Here is a 22,556-nt window from a genome sequence, read left to right as displayed (position 1 = left end):
TGGTGGGGGGAGGGGAGGGGAGGGGGGGGGGGGGCGGGGGGGGGGGGGGGCGCCCCCCCCCGCAGGCGCTCTGCTAATGGTCCACGATCCAGTTCAGTCTGAACCACGTGCTTCCAGCCAGAGTCGTTTCAGCACCATGGACAGCACACAGACAGTTTCTAACACATTTGTCCTGGGTTTCTTTTTTATTATGAGTGTGACTTTGGTATGTGTGTGTGTGTGTGTCAAAGCCAACAGTGACAGGGTTAGGTAAGGAAAGGTTATATTGAGTTAGGCTCTGTTTTAGTTTGGTGGAGAGTTAGGTGAATTTGCCCTGTTTGAGTTAGTTAGGTGGTAGGTTTGGTTAATTAAACTGTTAGTAAGGGGATGAGGTCAGATAAAGTGGCTATATTTTAGTTAGTGAGCTTATAAGTTAAGGTTAATTGAGCTGTGTTTAGTTATTTAGTTAGGTAACAGGTTAGGTCAGTGAAGATGATTCGGTTTGTTAGGTGAAAGATTTGGTTCATCAGTCTTCTTTCAGCCATTTTGTTTAATTTTTAAGGCAGTGTTTTTCAACATTAAGGCAAAGGAATGTTAATTAGCCTTTGTGTTGTGGTGTTGTTGTGTCCTCAGTGCAGAGGCAGTATTTACATATATGGATGTGCAGATGGGGCAGAGGAGACAGTCCTGGTCTGGTGACTCATCCTCAGTGACAGGTCATTGATCTCCCATCAGTCATGGAACTGTGTTCTGATCTCAGGGCGGTCGGGTCGATCATCACAGATCACCGATCATTACTAGGTAATTCAACCGAAGAGCTGCGTCGGTGTTTTCTGAGCACCTTTCAATATTGGCATTTAGTGCTGTTAAAACCACCAGCACACACACACAGTTACAGAGGGCAGCCATATTGGATGTTCTGTAATCTAAGTCTCTTCAGGTGAAGTGGAAGTTCATGAACTTTGATCTAAAAAAACAAACAAACAGTTGGAAAAAGTAAAACCAGAATTCGATTTAAATTTAGAACAAATAAAATGCTAAAGACATTAGTAGTACAATCAGACACAGTACAATCGAAACAACTATTAAACTAAATGTTAGCTCTATTTCGGCTAACTTGTATCTATTTACAGGCTTAATTTAAGCTAAGAATGTCTGGGCTAAACCTTCCTTTTGTAAGCTTAGCTAACCTTATGCTGATTTTTGTTGAGCGAGATTTCTTATCTTATTATGGTTACTTTATAGATGTGTGTATTATATATGAGTATACTTGACTTCACCTAACTTAACTTAACTAAACTACATTTACAATCGTATTACTGCTACATTTATACTGTTGATGGTTCTGGCTAACATTCTGTTAAATCTTCTTTTTTTTAGCATTTTGCTACTGTTACTTTATTTTACTGTATTTTAGTTTGTTCCATCTTTCAATTTCAATTTGATAAATATGTGGCCACTTTTTCACATTTTCTGGTCAAACTTTTATTGTTTTTTGCTAATGTTAGTTGGTTCTGGTCTAAGTTGAATTGACTTTTTTTGGTATACAGTTTCATTATTTCAGGGCTTAATTTAAGTTACACATTGTCAAATGTATCTCTTTTTGCTAACATATCTTTATTGGGCAGAGTTTTAGTTCCTTTTTTAAATGTCGTTTAGCAGACATTGGTCTATCTATTGGTTAGCTTCCATGTATTATTCAGTGGTTCTGGCTTTACTCTAGTTCTACTCAGGAGGCTAACCTGGATTTTTTTTCTTCGTTGTTTTAATTTTATTATTTTATTTTTTTAATTAATTTTTTTATTTTTATTTTTTTTACATTCTTCTGTCCCCTGGTTGCTGTGATTGCTGTATGGGGTGAATTCCCTTTGATTAAAGTTCTCACAGCCCTGCTGCAGAGCGTTGCGTTACATAGAGTCAGTTTTACACTGCCTCAGAGACAGAAGGACAAACAAAGGCAGACTCTTAAAAAAAAAAAAACTGTGTGTAAATGTCTGCCTGCGTCAACCACAACAGAACATGCGTTGTAACTGATATTACTCCCTTCCACCGTCTCTACCGACATGCTGACGTCCACAATGTCCTGGATCTCTCTCCTCACGTCTCCTTCCCTCCCCCGTTCAGACACTTACTGACTACAGAGTATCAAATACATAAATAACACTGTTGATCTTGTTCTTCCGGAGCCTGTGAAGTAGCTGCTTTAAGGTGTTCTATATGAGGCGCGCCGTGCTGTGATGTACAAGTGTGAAAACAGAGGAGTCATCCAGCAGCAGGCCGGTGAGCTCCAGTGTACTGCAGAAGTGTTGGAGCGTTTTCAAATGGCACTGCAGCACAAACTCCACTCCTGCAGGCGGACCGGCCCATCCCAGTCAGCCCCCGGTCTGCCCTGCAGATGCTGGTCCTCACAGCCGGCTGTAAACAGAGTGAGTGAGTGAGTGCAGTGCCCCCAGAGTCAGGTCAAGGCGTGGGCTGCTTTAGTTGACCGTGTTGTAAATGCTGACACTCCAAGGACAAGGACGGCGTGACCTTTTGTTCAGCAGATAAATTGTTGAGTCACACATATTATATATATATATATAATTGGTAACAAGGCCTTTTTATAACCACAGCATTATAGCTGAATGTGTGTACGATGCATACAGTAGTACTTTGACTATCTTTAGCTCATCAGCCAGTGAGAAATAACCTCGATTGTTGTGACTTCCTTAAGCGTTAGTCCTGTCCTACGAAGAACTGCTGTTGTTGTTGTTCCACCTGATGTTTTGGGATTGTTATATTTATATCTTTTTTACAAAATATATATTCCATAAATATGTTGTATACATATATTATATGTTGATGTATCATATATATGTGCTTCAATTCAGCCACATTAAAACATAAACCCAGCGATCGCTTATAAAAAAAAATGGACATAGTTCTTCCATTGCAAAAGGGCAGCTGTAAATAAGTTCACTGGAAGCAGAAAGAAGGCTTCTTAAACAGAAATCTAAAAATCCACATTTTACCTGATTTGTTAGAAAAAATGTTTTTTTAATTATGCTTTTATTTTGCTAATCATTGTAGCTGTTTTTGGAGAAAGTTTTGCTACTTCCTGTTTGCCAAGTTTTCAGCTACATTGAGGCTAATTTTGGATCAGTTCTGTGGTTCCTTTGCAACATCATTGGATAAGATAGTCAGCTGCTTTTTGACTAACTTTTAACAATAATTTCAAAGTTTTCACACCAATATTTACCGAGGCTAACATGGGATGTCCTGCAGATGTTTTTGAACTTAAGTTAATATTGCTAAACTTGCTGTTCGTGCTGAACTCTAATGCATCTCTAGAGTCATTCCTAATATTTTGGCAGTTTATTAATTTAGCTATATTTTTGGCTAACATTTTGCGAGGTTTATTTGATCAACATTTGGCTCAATATTTGGCTAGTCATTTGGATGAAGTTTTGACTTTATCTACTCTCAGGAAAACTACCTATTGGCTCATTGTGGATGTAGTTAATCTTGCACAACCAGATAAGTTGTAAAATATACGTGCAGTAAATCTGACTAATATTTTGAAAAATATTTCTAAGAAAATAAAGGAGTGTACATTCAAATATGTCTGCCTCTGGTTAAGAAGATAAAAGACTTATTTTTTTCTTGTTTAATGGAGGGAGTCTGTGTGGACAGGACCATAACTGCGGCTCATAACTGCTGTCGGTGTTTGTCAGAACCAGACTTCAACAGAACTTAAACCCTCTCTTTGTCTATCGGCTATTAGGTCAGAGATGAATGCAAACAGGTCCCCACTGTGTCGTGTCGTTCCCATTTAATGGGAAACGATGGTTTGAGGCCAAACAGATGAGTCCGTGTAGTTCATCAAAACCATTAACCAATGAACTCACAGGGTTTTTACACTGCATTTCACCACAGGGAACACAGTTCTTAGAGTGAGGAGAATCCACAGAGGGCGCTGGGGGGAGGGAGGGGTGTCGACAGAATGATGTGGCAAAAATACAGCCATACTGACTGTGCTGAGCAATAACTGAGCAGCTCTTTCTTTCTTTCTTTCTTTTTTTTCTTTCTTTCTTTCTTTCTTTCTTTCTTTCTTTCTTTCTTTCTTTCTTTCTTTCTTTCTTTCTTTCTTTCTTTCTTTCTTTCTTTCTTTCTTTCTTTCTTTCTTTCTTTCTTTCTTTCTTTCTTTCTTTCTTTCTTTCTTTCTTTCTTTCTTTCTTTCTTTCTTTCTTTCTTTCTTTCTTTCTTTCTTTCTTTCTTTCTTTCTTTCTTTCTTTCTTTCTTTCTTTCTTTCTTTCTTTCTTTCTTTCCTTCTTTCTTTCTTTCTTTCTTTCTTTCTTTCTTTCTTTCCTAAGGTCACACTCTGCTCTGTATAACGTATGCGTACATATATGCACACGCTCCACAGCGTTGACAGGGAGCCGTTCAGGCTATTGCAGGTTCAGCTTCTCTCTGAAGCCCCTTGTTAAACTGATGAACATTGACTGACATTTTTCCCAGAGTTCTTCAGGGCTCTGCTGATAAATGGATTGCTCATAAAAGAGTGTGTTTTGTGTTAGGAGAACGGTTAAACTAACCATAAATGACTTTCAACAGCCAAATGTTCTCAATTAAACAACACAATTAAATATTTTGGGCATCATTTGAAAAACAATATGATAAGATAATAAGATAATTGTATGTATAGAAATAGCTAATAGTTGTTTTTTAATTGTTAAACAGTGAGAACACCTGAAAACAAATTATATCTTACAAAATGGGCCTTAATAAAACTAAAACTTAACTCTCTGAAACCAGGTTAGCATATAGCTAAGAGTTATTAGATAGATAGATAGATAGGTGGATGGACGGACGGACGGACGGACAGACAGACAGACAGACAGATAGATAGATAGATAGATGGATGGATGGACGGACGGACGGACGGACAGACAGACAGACAGACAGATAGATAGATAGATAGATAGGTGGATGGACGGACGGACGGACGGACGGACGGGAGGACAGACAGACAGACAGACAGATAGATAGATAGATAGATAGGTGGATGGACGGACGGACGGACGGACGGGAGGACAGACAGACAGACAGACAGATAGATAGATAGATAGAATATAACAGAAAGAACTATTTATAGTATAAAATATTTATTATTTATCCCAAGGAGCATCAAACTACTAGCTGCCTTTTTTCTTACCCTTACAGCAGGCCATAAAAATGACTTTTGACCATTAAACCTGTTTAGGTGCCAGGGTTGGCTTCTGGTCAGAAACTCCTGATGGAGCGTTCAAGTGGGAAAAATAATGCTGATTTCTTTTTCACCTAAGAGACAAATAAACACATATTAAGCCTATCCTTTAAGTCGCCTGCAAATGTCTTTGGCTGGAAACAGAAAAACATATTTAAACTAAGCTGGAGGGAAAAAGTGCAAGTCAGATGTAACAAAAAGGAGTGTAAGCAGAAAGAGGCCGAGCCATAACTGATTTATGGAAACAATCGGAGACTTTCAGACTGCAGTATTCTGCAAACGGGCGAAAATGTGCGCCTGGTGGTGGATGGATGGGTGAGGGGTGTAAGGTTAAGAGAGGAGCAGTTACAGTGAAGCAGGGTGTGACAGGCTGTAAGATGACTGTGGGGTGGGGTGATGTTAGAGCAGGGCTAGGAGGTCTGGAGGGGGCTGTGACGTTATCTCAGCTGTGTAGTGGACGGAGCACGGAGAGGGAGAGCAACAAGAGAGGGAGAGGTGTACAGGAGAGGAGAGGGGAGGCAGGGAGGGGTTAGAGTGGGATCTGCAGTTTATCTGCAATGCATCAGTAGCTCTCTCTCTCTCTCTCTCTCTCTCGCTCTCATTTAGGCAGATACAATGTCTTTTTTTCAGAGGTGATCCTCTGTGATGGCCATGGTTAAGTAGACTCAATAAAAAAAAATAACAAAAGTTGTTATACATTCCGTGCACACAAGGGGCAGCAGCTGGCAAAAGACCAAATAGTAGCTCTGTTACACACATGCACACACACTGGGTTTTTTTTTTCTGAGCAGTGCACAAAAATATGATGCACTCCCTGGCCCCTTATGCTAACTAGCAGTAATATATTCCCAATCTTAATCCTTAATCCTAACCCTAACTCTAATCTGATCCCTAATTCGAATCCTAACTCCAAACTCAATCTTGAACCTCAAAGTCCCCTCTTGCTCAGTGGGCACCTGCAGATCGTCCTCATAATTTTCTTTTCTAAAGAGTGTCCCCATAAGTATAGGTACACCAGGAACAGACACACATCTTACACATGTAAAAAGTGTGATCAGCTGGACTGGTGTGGAAGATAGGACCTAGTTTATGGAACTACAAACGTATAAATCATTCTCTCCTCTGTAAAGAAATATTTTTAGCTTCTTCTCCTCCAGGACAGAGAATTGAAGTCAGGCAACAAAGTACGTCAACTATATATGTGCAGTACATCAAGTACTGCTCTTAAATGCAACAGAACTACTATCTGGTCAAAGCTGCAACTTGACCACTGAGAATTGGTACCTAATAATGTGGCCAGCTAGTTTATAGCTGTTGTTGAGCCACTCTTTATTTTCTGCCTTTTTTGTTTGTCTTTTGTCCTTTAGTGTTCTGTGTATTTGATGCAGTATTAAGATGAATAATGCAGGGTGTAGCTTGATGATCAGACTGCTGATTCATACTGTATCTCTAGACTTCACACTGAAGGCTTTGTCCTGGAAATGACATACCTGTGATGATGAATACAGATTAACTACAGATCTGATGGTCTGTGATGTCATTCTGTGATCTATCACCAGTGACAGGTCACCTTTAACCTAGTCTTTGGTCTTTAAGCGGGGTAATTTTATTGACTGGTCCCACTTTTATTCATCTGCCGGTTCGGGGCAAAACTTTTTCTCTACTTTTCTTCTCTTTTTGCTACATTGAACGTATCGTCTGGGAAGACTGCACTGACCTATTTTAGCTAGCAGTGATTCCAGCAGAACCTGGTGAGAGGCATGAGCGTGTTTGTACAGGGAGCTATAGATGGGACTTTAATACATTGATATTAAAACATGTCAAAAGAATGTTTAAAGTTCTCCATTTTCTGGCAGAGCTAACATTATCTTATGTTAGCTACAATGTAGCTAACCTGTTTCTTTCTGTAAAAAAACAAACAAAGTATTCAGATATCAACAAGCAGACTGTTAGCTGAGTGTGCTAACAACTTAGAACCTGCTTTTTGCTAACAGCTCTATAGTAATTATACTATAATAGTATAGTAATTAATAATATATAAAATGATACTATCAGCTTCCTCTGAAGCTCAGCTAGTGTAGCTGATCTTGCCTACAGCTCCACTGACAGACTTCAATGTTACTGCCCCCAAGTGGCTGTTTCTTCCCACTAGTAAACAATTCCCCTGTGACTCACAAAATAAATATGAACTAAAAAAAAAAAGAAAAAAAGGAGAATGCCGCATCACTGCAGATGAACACACCACTATAGCATCCATAAAACAGAGGGAATCATCTGGAGTGACACTACGTCAGCAAATAACTATGTTTTTTTTTAACATTTCATGGCAGTGATGTGTTAATAATAGCACAAATTTCTGAAGGGCCTTGAATCTTGAGCATTTTTACAGTGCTCCACCCCGGCCCACCGCCAAAATGTGTTTTTTAGTCATCGATACCGCGTTTGTGCATTTAATGCAGTATGCAAAATATCCTGACCCCAGGCTGAGACGATTACGCCGCTGCTGCTGTGGAAGGCACTTCTCCACGGTCACTCAGTACAAAGGGACGACCCTGGTATTGTGTTGAATGGGCATAAAATGTCATACAAAGATGACAGGGACGTGGACATGTGTGTGTGTGCTCCGCAGTAGATTGATGTCCCGCTGTCTTTTCACTCTGTCCTGCCTCACACTGAGGGAGCAGGGCTGGAATCAGAAGCTTTTCTCACCCGCAGCAGAACGTGAAGTGATCTGCAGAATAAAAGCAGATTAAATGGACTCACCTGACTCAGGATGACCAGAGTGAGACCCCGATTCAATTATTTCATCAGTGTCTGGTTTCACTTACTCAGACAGTCTTCACCACTGAAGAGGATTAAAACTGAAGACTTAGTGAGTGGACAGTCTTTTTTAAGCACCTGTATTTGGAAAATAAAACTTATCGCATGTGCATTGACTGTGGACCAGCAATAAATAGAAGAGCAGTGGAGAATGCATTACAATGTTTAATCTGTTTAATGTTTTGTGGCTAACAAAGTCATTTTGATAATTGATTTAAACTAGGAATAGCTCAATCTGATACTCAGGATCAGTGTAGATCCAATTTCGGTCAAAATTCCAGGATTAATTTTTTTTTTAAAAACAGCCCATCCCATTACAATGTCCAAGCCCAAATATTCAACTTTATATAAATATATATATATATATGTGTGTGTGTGTGTGTGTCTATATATATATTACGTATATATTGTAGCCTTATTGTAGCCTTTTCTATTAAATCCATATTTTTACATTATTCTGCTGCAGCTGAATTCTAACTCTGTTCACACACTGCTGTGACTGTTATTACATTAAGCTCCAGCAGATAAACAGAAAATACTGCTAATATTTCCTCTGTGCTGCAACTCAATTAACAACTTGAGCTCCTGCTGCAATACTTCTTTTATTTAGACAGTTTTAACAGGGCGTCAAGGAACAATGGAGGAGTTAACTGCAGGACAGGATGTTCTGTCTGGAACCTAGATTGTAATCCATGCTAGAATTTTCCTATTTCTCAAAAAAACATTTCGCCCTGCGGCTGCCTTTAGTATTCTTTATTCATCTCGTTGTCTGAAGAATATTCTAAGTTGTTGTCTAATGCATAGGTGTTTCTCAGTTCAGATATCAAACAAGCAATGGAGGGAAACCGTTGGTTCAAACACTGGTTTGCAGAAGTACTATGTACTGAGTACTGACAGATCAGTGTGTTGGGAGAAAGCAGGTATTACTTTTCTCTCGTTTTCCGAGTTAGAAATCACTGATATCCTGGATCACCTACGCTGCTCTGACATCATGTTTCTAATCTGCAGAGTCACTCATCACCCTCTTCCTCTGCATTCCTCCTCCCTCCTCTGCCGTCGCCACCTACACGGAGGCAGATTCACCGTCTCTGGTTTTATGTCTCCATACTCTATCATTTCTCAGACATTTTAATGTTACAGCCCCCGGTGGCCCCGCTCTTCGCTACCTGAGCTGCGAGAAATTGCCTCTGTGCTTTGAATTCTGCTTTTTATCGCTCCGAGGGAGCAGAGCTAGGATGAAGGAACCAGACTTTACAGAGATCACACCTTATATATTTAACAGATACACTTTATATAACCCCCCCATTCCCCACCCAGGTGTAGAGACGGGTGTCCTGAAGCACGTGCTGATAACAGCTGGCGTTTATGTAACAGTGGGGAGACGTGATGAACAAACATTGTTTATATGGACAGTAAAAAAAAACAGAGAGAATTTGTTTCTAAATCAGCAAAGTTTTTTGTTTTTTTCTACAGAAAAACTAACTGTTGAACTTATGGTTTTTCTCTGTTTGATGTGAATGACGCTGCAGAATTCCTTCAAGTCACTCTTCGGCTTTACACCTCGTCTGTTTCTGTCATTGTGGCAAAAAGTAAACCTCCCAGGTGCAATCTATGAAGCGGGGGTGCCGAGGGGTACTCTGCTCTCCTCAGGTAGTTGAAAAATATTAAGGTAGGAGGTATTTATTTTCAGTCTAAATCAGTCATACTGTAGGTGTGAATATGTGTGTGTGAATGGTGATCATCTGGAGTTCACACCGGCCCAAGAATGCTGGGATTGACTTCACTCCAGCTGGTCTGCAAACCTGAAAAGTGAAAAGTGGAAAATATTGGAATCAATAAAGAATGAACTACACTTTCTGTCAAATGTTCAATGGTGTTTTAGCTCAGGTTGATAATTCCTGATGTGACTGTGTGGTTGACATTGTGAGGTCACCTTTGGGGTCTGTTCTCTTTATATTTAGGAGGATTCATACTACAGGACAGGATGAAACCAGTGCAGACGTGCTCCATGGTTGTAGTTTCTAGAAAGGTCATTGGGGCAAGAGAAGTCTTTATGGATCTGTACGACAACAAAAAAGAAAAACGACCTCTAAATAAATCACACAATAACACAATATTTTTCCAAGTAGGTTTTTGATCTAATTTCTAGTTTCTCTCCTTCTAATGTTGACTTCAAATCCCTTGTTTTTCTTGTATAAAATGTTTCAAGAATATTTTGCATAATTTCCAATACAAATTCAGTTCAATGACTGGTTTTACATCCGTCAGGCTGACATGTTGCAGGTGTTGCCACCTCCTGTGAAACGATGTGGGATGTTTATGTGCTGTCCTTGTTAGCCAACAGATACGAGGAGCTGCTCTGCACCACTGAGTAACGCCCGCAGCCCTGGATTCACACGCCGTCGTTTGTCACCTTCAAACCCAAACAAGGGAAATCAGCTGAGGTTTGAATTTTACTCAGGTTTATGTAAACGTTTATGTGTTTCTTGGTTGTGGCCCGTCTTTGTGGCTGTGATGAACAATTTTATGGCTCATAAATCAAACCGGTGACACACAGATTTATTTTTTCTTCTCCTGCAGTTGAGTTTTCTGCACGAAGGGCAGTCGACGAGACATTCGGGCAAACGTCGGTGGAGTTGGAGCTCAAGGATGTTGTCTTTCTGCACACTGATCCGTGTCGGCGCTAACACACATTTATATTGTCTGGTTCTAATGGTACAGTGTGTCGTGTGTGTGCGTGACTGTGGCCGGCCTGTGGTCATTTCCACAGTTTCTCCCTGAGTTTTGTCAATGAGCTGCTGTAGAGGCAGAGTAAGATGCAGAGAGGAAAGTGGAGTCATGCTGCAGAGGCAGAGCTGCAGAATCATTACATAGCTGAGGAAGTGAGGGAGGAGTAGGGGAAGGGAGGGAGGGAGGGAGAGAGAGAGAGAGAGAGAGGGAGGGAGAGGGAGGCTTGGAAAGAAAAAGGTATTGAGGGCTTAGAAAGTATGTACATGTGGCTTCATGTTTAGAAGAGAAAATACCAAAGACCTCCTTCGGCTCTTATAGCCAATAGACATCTGATCGACAAGGGAGAAATATTCTTAACTATAGGGCCGCAGCACAAACTTGAGGCACCAGCGCCACCTATTGGGCTACAAAAAGCTTTCAGTTTTGGGGGCTGTAAGGGCCACGGGACTGCATAGGTTATCAACTGAAGACACCAGGTATATGTTAACCAAGTTATTGGCCAATTTTTGCTTTACTTTGCTTTCTGTTTGTATCAGAGTCTGAATGACCTGTTGTTTTGAAATATTGACAGATATTTTAATAAAAAAGTAAATATGACTGGATTCTTTTTGACTATAGTAAATTAATAAAAGTGATGTATTTTTTCCACTGTGTCCCACTGTGGCCCAGTACCAAATGACCTATGGACTGACACCAGTCCCCAGACCAGGGATTGGGGATGCCTGATCTAAAGGATAGGTGGAAGTATTTTGTTCAGAATTACCCATTAGTACAAAATAAGCTAAGAGTTAGCAATAACATTTAAATTTAGCTACAAGTACAGAGAAATTACAGACAAGTGGAAATTAAGAGGGACAAAAAGAAAATGGAGGATCAGTGTCATCATGTCAGTCTGCCTCTCTGCCACTCATGGGTAATTAGTTTCATCTCACTCACCTGTGTCTTGTGCTTCTCTGTTAATTGACTCACCCGTCTCACCTGGTTCCCTGGGTATATAAACCCACTCTGCAGTGGAGCATCTGGAGGGCATGTCACAAAACCAAGATAATGTCCCAAACCTGGTTCTGTTGCTTATTCTGGATAAATGTATTCTGAGGTCTTTTGCACACGTTCCTATGGTGATTTATTCTCTGTAACTAGCCTTCTCCTGACCAGGCTAACAGCCAGGTCTTCTGTGTTGTGCATTCCTTGTGTTCCCTGCATCTGTGTTCCTGTCTCACCTGGGTTTCTCTGATGTTAGTTGTCCCCTATTGTTTTGTTCGGGTCCTTGCTCTTTTGAATTTACCCCTCTGGTGTTGTTCGGGTCCTTGCTCTTTTGAATTTAACGTAAAGATCTGAAACTGATTCATGTGCTGAGAGAGCAGGTTGGCTAATACCTAAAAGTTATTACAAAAAAAAAAAAACTAAGCTAAAAGAAACATATCTTCAGTCAGCCATCACATTTAGTTTAGTCAGAAATGAGTCTTATTCAGAGTAGTGAGTGTGGGGTGTTGCCCCAGAGAGAACCTTTGTTAATTGTTACGTTTATAACTATATGTTGAAACTACCCTAAAAACAACGGCTAAGTTTATCAGCCAAGATCATGATCCAGAGTGGATCTTTTATTGGACTTTTTTAGCCATGCTGTGGTCAAATCCTGAGAGCTTAGGTCAGGGCTTCCCAAACTTTTCCAGGCCAAGGGCCACTCAAACAGCATTAGCTTCTTGCTGGGGAGCCCCATTGCAAACACAGAAAATGCTACATAAAATGTAACATGAACTTGTAGAAAGTATTTTCTGACATTTATTCACTATTCAGTTATTATTGCATTTGTTTAGTGTAAGAAAGTTATTAACAAACATGTTCAAAAACCTGTCCATCCAGCAGAGCAGGTTGATATCAAGCGCAAACTGGTAAGACGACAGATTATTGCAGTTGGCAATCGACAGCTTTAAGACAGATTCTCGGAAACTTGAGAATTCAATGTTTTTGGCAGTTTGTGTTGCCAAAGTTAAATTCAGGACAATTTTTTATTTTTTTTTTACTAGTTTACTAGTTTAGTTTTTTTGCTTTTTTGGGGAGCTCAGGGAGCTGAATCCCACACATTGAAATATTAATTCTAAGAGTATTAGGAAGAAGGAATGGAACTAATTATACTAGATGAGAACGCTGTCATCTGAACTAAAGCTGTGAAAATCTGAGAATAATTCAGGTTCGTGCTGTAAACACACCGTTCACATTTCATGTTAAAAAAACTGATCTTGTTACAGACTCTCAGCAGAATGTGTTTTTGTTTTAACTATCAGCAGCATTAGTGTGATTCTTTTTTATTTTTTCCCCCCTCTGTTCCAGGTTATTGTCTGCTTCTCGTCACCTCCACACACACACACACACACACACACACAGACACATTAGCAGCAGTTTCTGCAGCGTTGAAATTAAAGTGACGGTACATCCCAGAGTGGCATAAGGTTAACAATGCTTATATTTATTGTGCAACAGTAACACAGCACCAGTGTGGGGCGCCTGTAGCCAATCCTGCTAAGTACCACTTTGTATTCTGAGACAGTATATAACCTCCAGTAGAACTGCCTGCTGAAGGACTGGGTGTGTGTGTGTGTGCTCGTGTGTGTGTTCGTAGGTGTGTTCACATTTGTGTCAACCCCTGGCAGGCATGTGAGATATACAGTATTTAAGTGCATGTGAATCTTGCATGTATTACACAGACGCCGTATTTTTCGAGACACTGAAGAATATTGATGTTGTAATAAAGTCACAACTTCTCCAGTACTGTGATATCGTTAGTATGTTCCACCTCTGAGTGATGTCATGCATTACCGCAATATGTAACAGCCAATGTCTGTGTGTGTGCACATATCAAGTGGAATGCTGGGTAGTTTAATACAGTTGGCTGAATGCCATTTTTCTGTCTATTTGAATCATAATAAAGGGTGTAATTAATTTAATTGAATTAATTGAATTAATTTAAAAGTTTATTGGAACTTTAATACATTATAAAAATTACATATATATATAAATGATTCTGTCTCCGCTTCATAACGGGAGTGGTTTTTACCTGAGGTGAGAGGGAGGGTCAGGATCAGCCTACAGGAAGAAAATGATTTCTTACTTTCTTACTATATCCAGTGGACAACCACTAGTCTCCACAGCTGTAAGGAATTGGTTTGGCCAAGTTACAGAATGTGTTGCATTTGATCATTAATGTTTTATTATTGCACCAAACCATTGAACCAATGCATTTATAGTGCCACCTGCAGCCCAATGCTAAATCATAATTTCCAAGTACTGTGCCTTTAAGTTAAGGGCAAAGTTACGGATTATGTGCATGTGTGGATCTTAATTCAGCTGGAGTTTCACATATGTAATTGTGACTAATAAACAGCCCTATGAGTTACAGTACATATGCATGTCTCTAGAAGCAAGACGAAATTAGGAGGTCCCTCCCTATTGGTCAGAATTGGCAATGCAGTCAATGCAGCCTTAGTATAACTTCAAAATTAAAAGAAAAGTATTTAATGATGTCCCTACACTTGATGTCTCAAAGCTAAGCTGTTAAAACAATCTAACTTCTGCAGGAGGTTTTTTTCTTGTTAAAAAAACTCCTTGTATTCCCAGTCTGAGAATGTGTTTCCATGAGATGCACAGAAGAGATGTATTAGAGGAGAGAGGGGGATAAACAGGGTGAATAAAAGGAGAGAAAGCAGATGACTCATGCTGGTGGAAACCTTGCGTCAGCTTTGACGCCTCAGCGTTTGCTCCGGCATGAAAATCCCTGAAGTTAGTGCTTCCCATTTTTTATTTAAACCCAAAAAGCCTGCAGTCACCCCCTGCCCTCCACCACCTCTCTCCACCCCCTCTCTCTTCTGTTTGACTGGTAAAAGCAGCAGTGTTGTTGTTCCAGGCTGTGATTTGAACATTTAAACCACTCAGGTAAACTCCGAGTTCTCGGTGTTCCTAATTACTTGTCTGTGTTTCAATGGTCCCTGAAGGTGAAGTGGGTTTTTTTTACGCATAAATATCTTTTTTTTTTATTTAACCTTTTTAGAAAGTGAAGAGTCTAATTTCAACATTTGCAGGAGACGTTTTACCTCAGTATAATTTACCGAATATAAGAAAATGTTTAACCAAGCTACAAGCTGGAAGAGTGGTTGGTGCTCTCTCCAAAAACTCCAAAAACTGTCCTAGGAATAAGTTAGACCACCAGTATGACCAACATAGTGACACTACAGCCTCACCAGTCTGTTATTATTCAGATGACTTGAATAAGAATATATATTCCTTAAATATTATTAGCATATTTATTAGCCAAAGTCGCACCAACACAGAGCTAGTGAGAATATAAACAGATACAGTATATTCAGATACTTTTTGACTCACCTACTTTTAACAGGAACCAAACAGTATCACACATCCGACACCTACATACTACTAGCGGGAGCTCAAGTACCACTGGTGGTATTCATACCATAGTTTGAAAGCTACAGCATTTGGAGAAAATGACTTGCACTTCACACCTTGAGCCACTTGGGTGGAGAAGTTCCAGGTTGCTGTGTAAACAGGTGCCCTGTTTACACAGCAACAATCAGCTCTGGATCCAGGAGCTACAGCGCCAATTGAATGAACTGAAATGAACTGCGTCCTCACTATATACAGTGAACGGAGACCGACCTTTACACCAGCAACCCTGCTCAGGGCCACACAATAACAACAATGGAGGAAACCATGCTACTTCTGACTGTGCTAGAGAAGCAACCCTGGCTATTTGGTGTGCTACCGTTAGCCATCACCGCCTTTTCGTGTTTCTTTTCGAGTTATCAAGCTTTATGTGCATGCCCTGTAGGTTTTTTTCCTGGTTTTCAAAACTTTTTATTTTAATTCTTCCAGTGTTAGTATGTTAGAGCATGGATGACACAGCGCCACATATAGGCCTGGCATATGTACTACAGGGACCAGAGTCGTATCCTGCAGCTCTGTTCAGATTCAGATTTTGTTTGCATGGATCCATGTAAATGGAGGCTACTGCAGTCGTATTGTATCGTATGATCGCTGCGTAAAAATGGCCTGAAAGTTAAAAAGATATTTAACGTTTTTTTTTCATTAGATGTGAATTCTCTTAGAATATGTGTGGGTGTTTTGTTTTTTGTTTTTTATTGATAATCCAGTTTCCTCTCACTGTCTAAAAACACACAGCGGCGTGTTAGTTTTTCTACCGTTATTTTAAGCCAAGGTTTTCTGAATATGATTCTGTGACAGACTGAAGGACTGACCAGGGTATAACACCACCCTCGCCTGATGGGAACTGCTGGGATTGCCCTGGCTTCCCCGCAAGGCTAAAATAGATTTTATTTGTGGTGGAGCACATACAGAGATGTTCACTCCTTATATAGTGTAGTGTCTGCCTCTGTGATAATCCAGTCAGAGCTACATTATATAGAAATGCCTTCAGTCTCCCAGTCAGAGAACATGTTATGAATAAGATATCAAGTGTCCAGTCTAATCAACTCAGCCCGCTTCTTTATTGACTGTGGGCTGTGGGCTGTGGGACCGATGGACTGGACTGAGCTGCAGTTTCATGGTCAGATGGACTTCCTTCTTAACAAAAACTCAAAGTCATGCAAAATGTCTGTCTTCTTAAAAACTCAAAGTCATGCAAAATGTCTGAGGTCAACTCTGCATATTTCATGAGTCTGCTGAAGACTGCAGAAACAGTGAACTCTGACGAAGGATTGGAAATGATGCAGTGATCCTCTCAGTTTGTTTACTCAAAGACAAGGGTGTGCAGTTTTTTCTGTGTTGACGTTTTTAGATAGGGTTTTGACGATGACGTCAATTTTTAATATTTGATGTTCAAAAAACACTTCAAACACCGATATGACTCACCGACCGCACAGTGTCTCAAGTCAAGGTGGCAGTTATCAGAGGGGCCGTTAGAGTAAATCACATTAGGTCCCACCTCTCTTTATACTTTAAAGCTTGGGTGAGATGTGTTCAACAGGGGGTCCGCAAACCCTAGCAGAGGTCAAACAGCGGGGCCGTAAAGCTTTAGTGATATGATACTTTTACAAATATACAGTGCTTTGAAAATGTCTTTGAGGTTCTGACCGACATGAAAAGGTACATTAATATATAGTACTCAGTCAATGATCAATGTAAAAAATCAATGTAAATAAATGTACATTACAAGTTAGACTTTTACCACTTCACCACTGTAGACACTATAAAACATTATTTTCTACAGTATCTGCAGACAGGGTCCTGGCTTCACATTTATGTATGGATATATGGAAGCAAATTGCTGTTTAGTTGTAGTTTTGGGGCCAGCAGGAAGAGCCGCCCCGCAACTCAGAAAAAAGAAGATGGAGGTCTTCACAGTGGTCAAAAACAAATGAGGACTCCACCCCTATCGGGCAGAATAGGTGCTGTTGCATGTCAGATAAATATTATTCAGTATCGTTGGAGTCCATTAAAATCATTGGTCTCCATTCTCCTGGTCTGTTCTACTTCTTTAAATCTCAAGAGTCAATAGAAACAAATAATGACCTAATGATTGTTGGAGCACGGCAGTAACTGTCCTGAAAATTACAGATTGATTGCACAGAGGTGAGGATGTGAGTGAGGTGGGCGGAGACAAGTGTCGATGAAGGAAAAATTGTGTGGAGAGTGAGAGGAGAGGAAGAGTTCATGATGTCCTGATGATCAGACCTGTGATGTGTGGTTTAGAGAAGAGAAGGGGCTTCAGCTGAAGGAGGAGAAGGTTCTGAGGGTTCTTTGGAGTGACCGGGACAGCCGGGATGGACCTGAGGGACAGAATGGTCATGATGGAAAGGATGGTCGCGATGGACAGAATGGAAAATTTGGACAGGATGGCCATGAGGCATAGAATGGACACAGGCGAGAGGATGAACACAATGGACAAGATGGACATAATAGACAGAATGGACATGATGAACACAATGGACAAGATGGTCATGGTGTGTGTAGTGGACATATGGGACAAGGTGGACATAATAGAAAGGATGGACATGATGGGTATTATGGACAAGATGGATATGATAGACACGATGGACATTATGGACATTATGGAAACGATGGACATGATGGGCATAGTGGACATAGTGGACAAGGTGGACATAATAGAAAGGATGGACATGATGAGCACAATGGACAAGATTGACATGATAGACAAGATGGACATGATGGGCATAATGGACAGGATGGGCATGATAGGCATAGTGGACAAGGTGGACAAGGTGGACATAATAGAAAAGATGGACATGATGGGCATTACGGGCAAGATTGACATGATAGACAGGATGGACATGATGAGCATAATGGACAAAAGGGACATAATAGAAAGGATGGTCGTAATGGGCATCATTGACGAGATGGACATGATGGACAGGGTGAAATTAATGGACAATGGACAAGCTAGACATGGCAGACAGGATGGTCATGATAGACAACATTGAATGTCAAAGAGTTGGGAGATAAAGTTAACACCCGATGGTATGGACATAAATAGAACAGAAGATTTTTTTTTTTTTAAAGATTCAGTTTTCATTCCTTTAGTCGTTCCAAAAAAAGCTGATACAAAAACAAAACACTTTAGGAAGTAAAGAATTGTATTTAAATCAGAGATTTACTTTGACAGATGATGTTCTTTTATAACGTGTGTTTGTTCTGAAGTTGTTGACTCAATTTCTGTTCTGGTCCATTCCAGTTATTTACTCCCTTCCGTCCCTTTCATTGATTTTGTCCTCCCATTTCCAACCCGCTGAGTGATTTAAAAATTAATTAACACATTTTATGACCTCTGTCTACAGAAAAGAGTTTGTATTTTATACAAATAAGAACGGCTGCTGTGTGAAAAGTTTCTGATGGAGCAAGTTCCTACCAGCAGAACTTAAAGCCAGTCCCTTGAGCTGGAGCTAAGCCTGGAATGAGAGTATCAGTGATACAAAAGATTTTTTTTTCTAAATCCCGTTACACATTTCTCAGCTCATGCTGCAGGAAGACGAGAACAGAGAGTAGCCACATCAGCGACAGTCAAAATATCTGGGCCCGGTTCCTCTGTGAGCCGCCTGACTCGCTTTGATATCTTGAACGTGCCAGAACGCTTCGTCTTGAGGCAGCAGGGAAGCACAGGCGTCATCAGCATATTTTCTTCTTCTCTGCAGATGTGAAACTGGGGATTACCAAACGGACGGGGTATCAGTGGTGGGGCGAGTGGATTTAGCAGAGGACCAGGTGTTCCCTTGTTCTCTCTTTTCAGTGAGCCTGAGACCTGGATATGGTTGGTGCACAAATGAACTTAACGTTAGATCCCAGCAGGTGTATGGTGAAGGCCTACAACACTGGTTCCCAACCTTCTTTTCTTGTGATTCACAGTTTATGGCGATCCCTGAGACCTTTTTTTTCTAAAATTAGTTTTTGATCATGTTTGTTGATTTGTTGAAAATATATTTTTATCAATTACTAGACATTTCAGGTGACCCAACTTGAATTCCAGGCAACCCCACAAGGGGGTGCAATCCTTAGGGTGAAAAACACTTGCCTACACAGATGCCACTCGCTCACAGCAACACATATAGAGACAACAATAGTTCACACTCACAGTCACACGCATGGTCAATTTAGAGCAGTGTTCTCTAACTCCCGGCCCGTGGTCCACACCCGACCCACAAAAGTACCAAAAGGACCACAATCATGGAAAGAAGGTGGCTTTATAAATTTTTAAATAAAAAACAACATATTTTCCAAACCAAAAATATACTTCTTGAAAACGATGTAAGCTCAAATGTCCCCTGTATGGCAATGTCTTGCCAGAAATGTAGCTATTTAAATGTTGGATATAAAGCAATGTTCCTAGTGGCCGAACATGTGATGTTCAAGTCATTTGCACAACTGTAAATAGAACTTGACTTTTCGGGGTGTTTAATTCTGATTTTGTCCGGGTATAGTGAAGGGATCATACGATTTCCACTTTCTTGGTTGTTTACTTTAGCTTAGCCGAGTTAGCTGTGTGGACTCCCCTGTCGGTGACAATAACTGCTGACTCTGCTAACCCTGTTAACGTTTAGCCTGTATTTATAAACAGTGTGTTTATGAAGAGAGGCTGAAGACGAGGTGTTTTAAGAACTTTGAATTTCTCAGGGTTGGCTGATTTTTTTTTTTTTTTTACCCCTGGAGTCATAGAAAACTTTTTAAAGTGAAAGTTTAAAGCCACAAGCATGGAAAAAAACATCAGACCCAAAAAAAGTGCACAACTTCTAACTTTTCACGAGTTATTACTTTCTTAAAGCCTCTAGCTGTTTCATTTGTCATGTTAATAAATGCCTCAGTATATGTGGGTGTTGAATATACTTGCCCACACCAGCCCGTGTGCTGCTGGCCAGTGGTATCTGTGGGTATTAAATGCCACAGTGTGCTTGCGTAGCATGGTGTATTTTTTCCATATCATTATGACACAGACTTTGGCAGTACTCATCAATATTTAAGAAGCAGCTGCGACGCAGACGAGCACTGATGTAAGAAGAGCCTGAATTGTGAATATCTGCATCAGCAGCCGTTCACATCAGGGACGGAGGTGAAATATGATTCTCTCTGTTCAAACTCACGCTGAATTTTAAATTCAAAGAGGTGTTTTTTTTTTGTTCTTCAGATTTTTCAGGGTAGAAAGCTGGTGTTGATAATCACATATTCATTTTCCTGTAGTTCGGCTTCAGCATCTTATCTGCTGACATCTGCATTACCTCGGAGCAGCACTGGAGACACAGGAAGTGAAGCACCTCATCCCTTCATTAGTGCATTCAGAGACTTCAGAAGGGTTTTTACAACTATGTTTTCACTGATTCACTGCACTTCAGCTGATTTCAACTTTGCTCTACCAGCTGTTTTCCTCTAAATGGGATATTAATTTACAACGCAAATGAGTTTCACATTAGAGAAGAAGTGAAAGTCAGACTAACTCTGACCAGTGAATATACCCTAAAATAACAACTTTGTAAAGCAAGTATCCACATGTTCCCATGTACGTTTTTAAGGTGGAATTAATGTGTAATCACAATCAAATCAAATCCTGGAATCAAACACCCTGTAGTGACACACAAGTATCAAGTATGAGTATCTTAATACTTTAATAAAGTATTAATACTAATTAATAAATGAAAAATGTACTACACCAGATATCGGATTGATTTTGAAATTTTTAGCTTCATGATCAGAACTAAAGTTGGTCAAAAGATATAAAATTATAAAATATTATTATGATTTTTGATTCGACATTTAAACTATTTCAGTTACATCGTGTTAAAATAATGTAGTTTGTTATCAATAATATGTTATGAAAAATACATATTAAAGTTGCTAAATTGCCAGTATTTGTCACGTGTTTTATTGGGGTAAAGAAAATCATACAAAGTATCAATATCGGAAAATAATGGAAAAAAGAATTCAGTATCATCAAACGTTCTGGTATTGCCCATCAGCAACTCCCAGTGGCTCTAAATCTAAATATAATATATAAAATAACTTTTCCATGAATATTTATAAATAGAAGTGAAATAAAATAAATATTTTTTAAATCAACAAAATGTTGATTATGCTGAAATTCCAATATTGCAAACCAAAAAACTGGAAATACAATTTTCATGTAACCTAATGTTCTATGCAGTTCAAAGACACTTAATCTTAGTCATTTGTTGTGATTTATTAAGTGCTGAATTCTTGTTCTATAATTCAAAAGCCTCAATAAAATGAAACGGTGAGTTTTCTCTCTGTGTGATTTATCCAGTCAACAATCGTCATAGTGACGTCTTTTATCTTTTATTTTATCTGAAAGCAAACCCACACAGCAGACTAATAACACCAATCATTTTCAATCAAGGAGATAAATTCAAACAGCTCATTACTGAGTGTCACCAGCTCCAACACCAGGAAAACAAAATGGTTTGAGTTTGACTGATTAGAATCTGATGAAGTCAAATTTCCACTGCAAAGCAAACAAATTAACACGTACACAAAGGAAGAGAAAGTTTGAAAACACTGACGTGTCATCATCCCCTCCGTCCTCTCTCTCTCCCTGTTTGTCTCTCCCTCTCTCTCCCCCGTCTCACTCCCTCTGTCTCCTCTCCTCTAAAAGCAAACACTCCTCTCTCCATGGCAAAAGCAGTGAGTGGCAACAATATCAATTACTCCTGTTCTACTGCACCAAATAACCCTCCCCACACACACACACCTCCTTAATCACCCCACCCTTCCCTCACCCATGCAGACACAGCACTTTTTTCCTGTCCTGAGGAGAGAAAAAAGGAAAGAAAGAATAAATGAAGAGAAAGAGTGAAAGACAGTTAAAGACAGCGGTGGAGAGGACATTAAAGGAAAACGCTGGCGTTGTTTAACATTATATGGTTTTCCTCACAGTGGAACAGCCAACGGGGGAGTTTCCTGCACGTTATGGCTGTGTATACAGTTTATGTAATAAATTATGTCAGCCTGGCTGAGTGTGTGTGTGTGTGTGAGGGTGAGGTGTGTCCCGGTCTAACCCGGCCGCTGCACCCACTCCTGCATCAGTGTGTTTACATGGAGCAGAATCAACATCGATGATCAGGTGATCAACTGATGGTGAAGTGCAGGTAGAAACACATCAGCTGTAGGTCAAAGGTCACAACGGTGATGCAGCAGCTCATTGGATGAAGGCAATTTCTTTTTTGTTAGAACTTCCACAAGAGTATTTCATATGAGAAATAAAAAAAAGTTTTTGTTCAATGAAGTTTGTGCACAT

This window comes from Cynoglossus semilaevis, chromosome 14, assembly GCF_000523025.1.
Source record: "Cynoglossus semilaevis isolate Cse_v1.0 chromosome 14, Cse_v1.0, whole genome shotgun sequence".
Lineage (NCBI taxonomy): Eukaryota > Metazoa > Chordata > Actinopteri > Pleuronectiformes > Cynoglossidae > Cynoglossus > Cynoglossus semilaevis.
Note: the sequence above shows the minus strand (reverse complement) of the source record.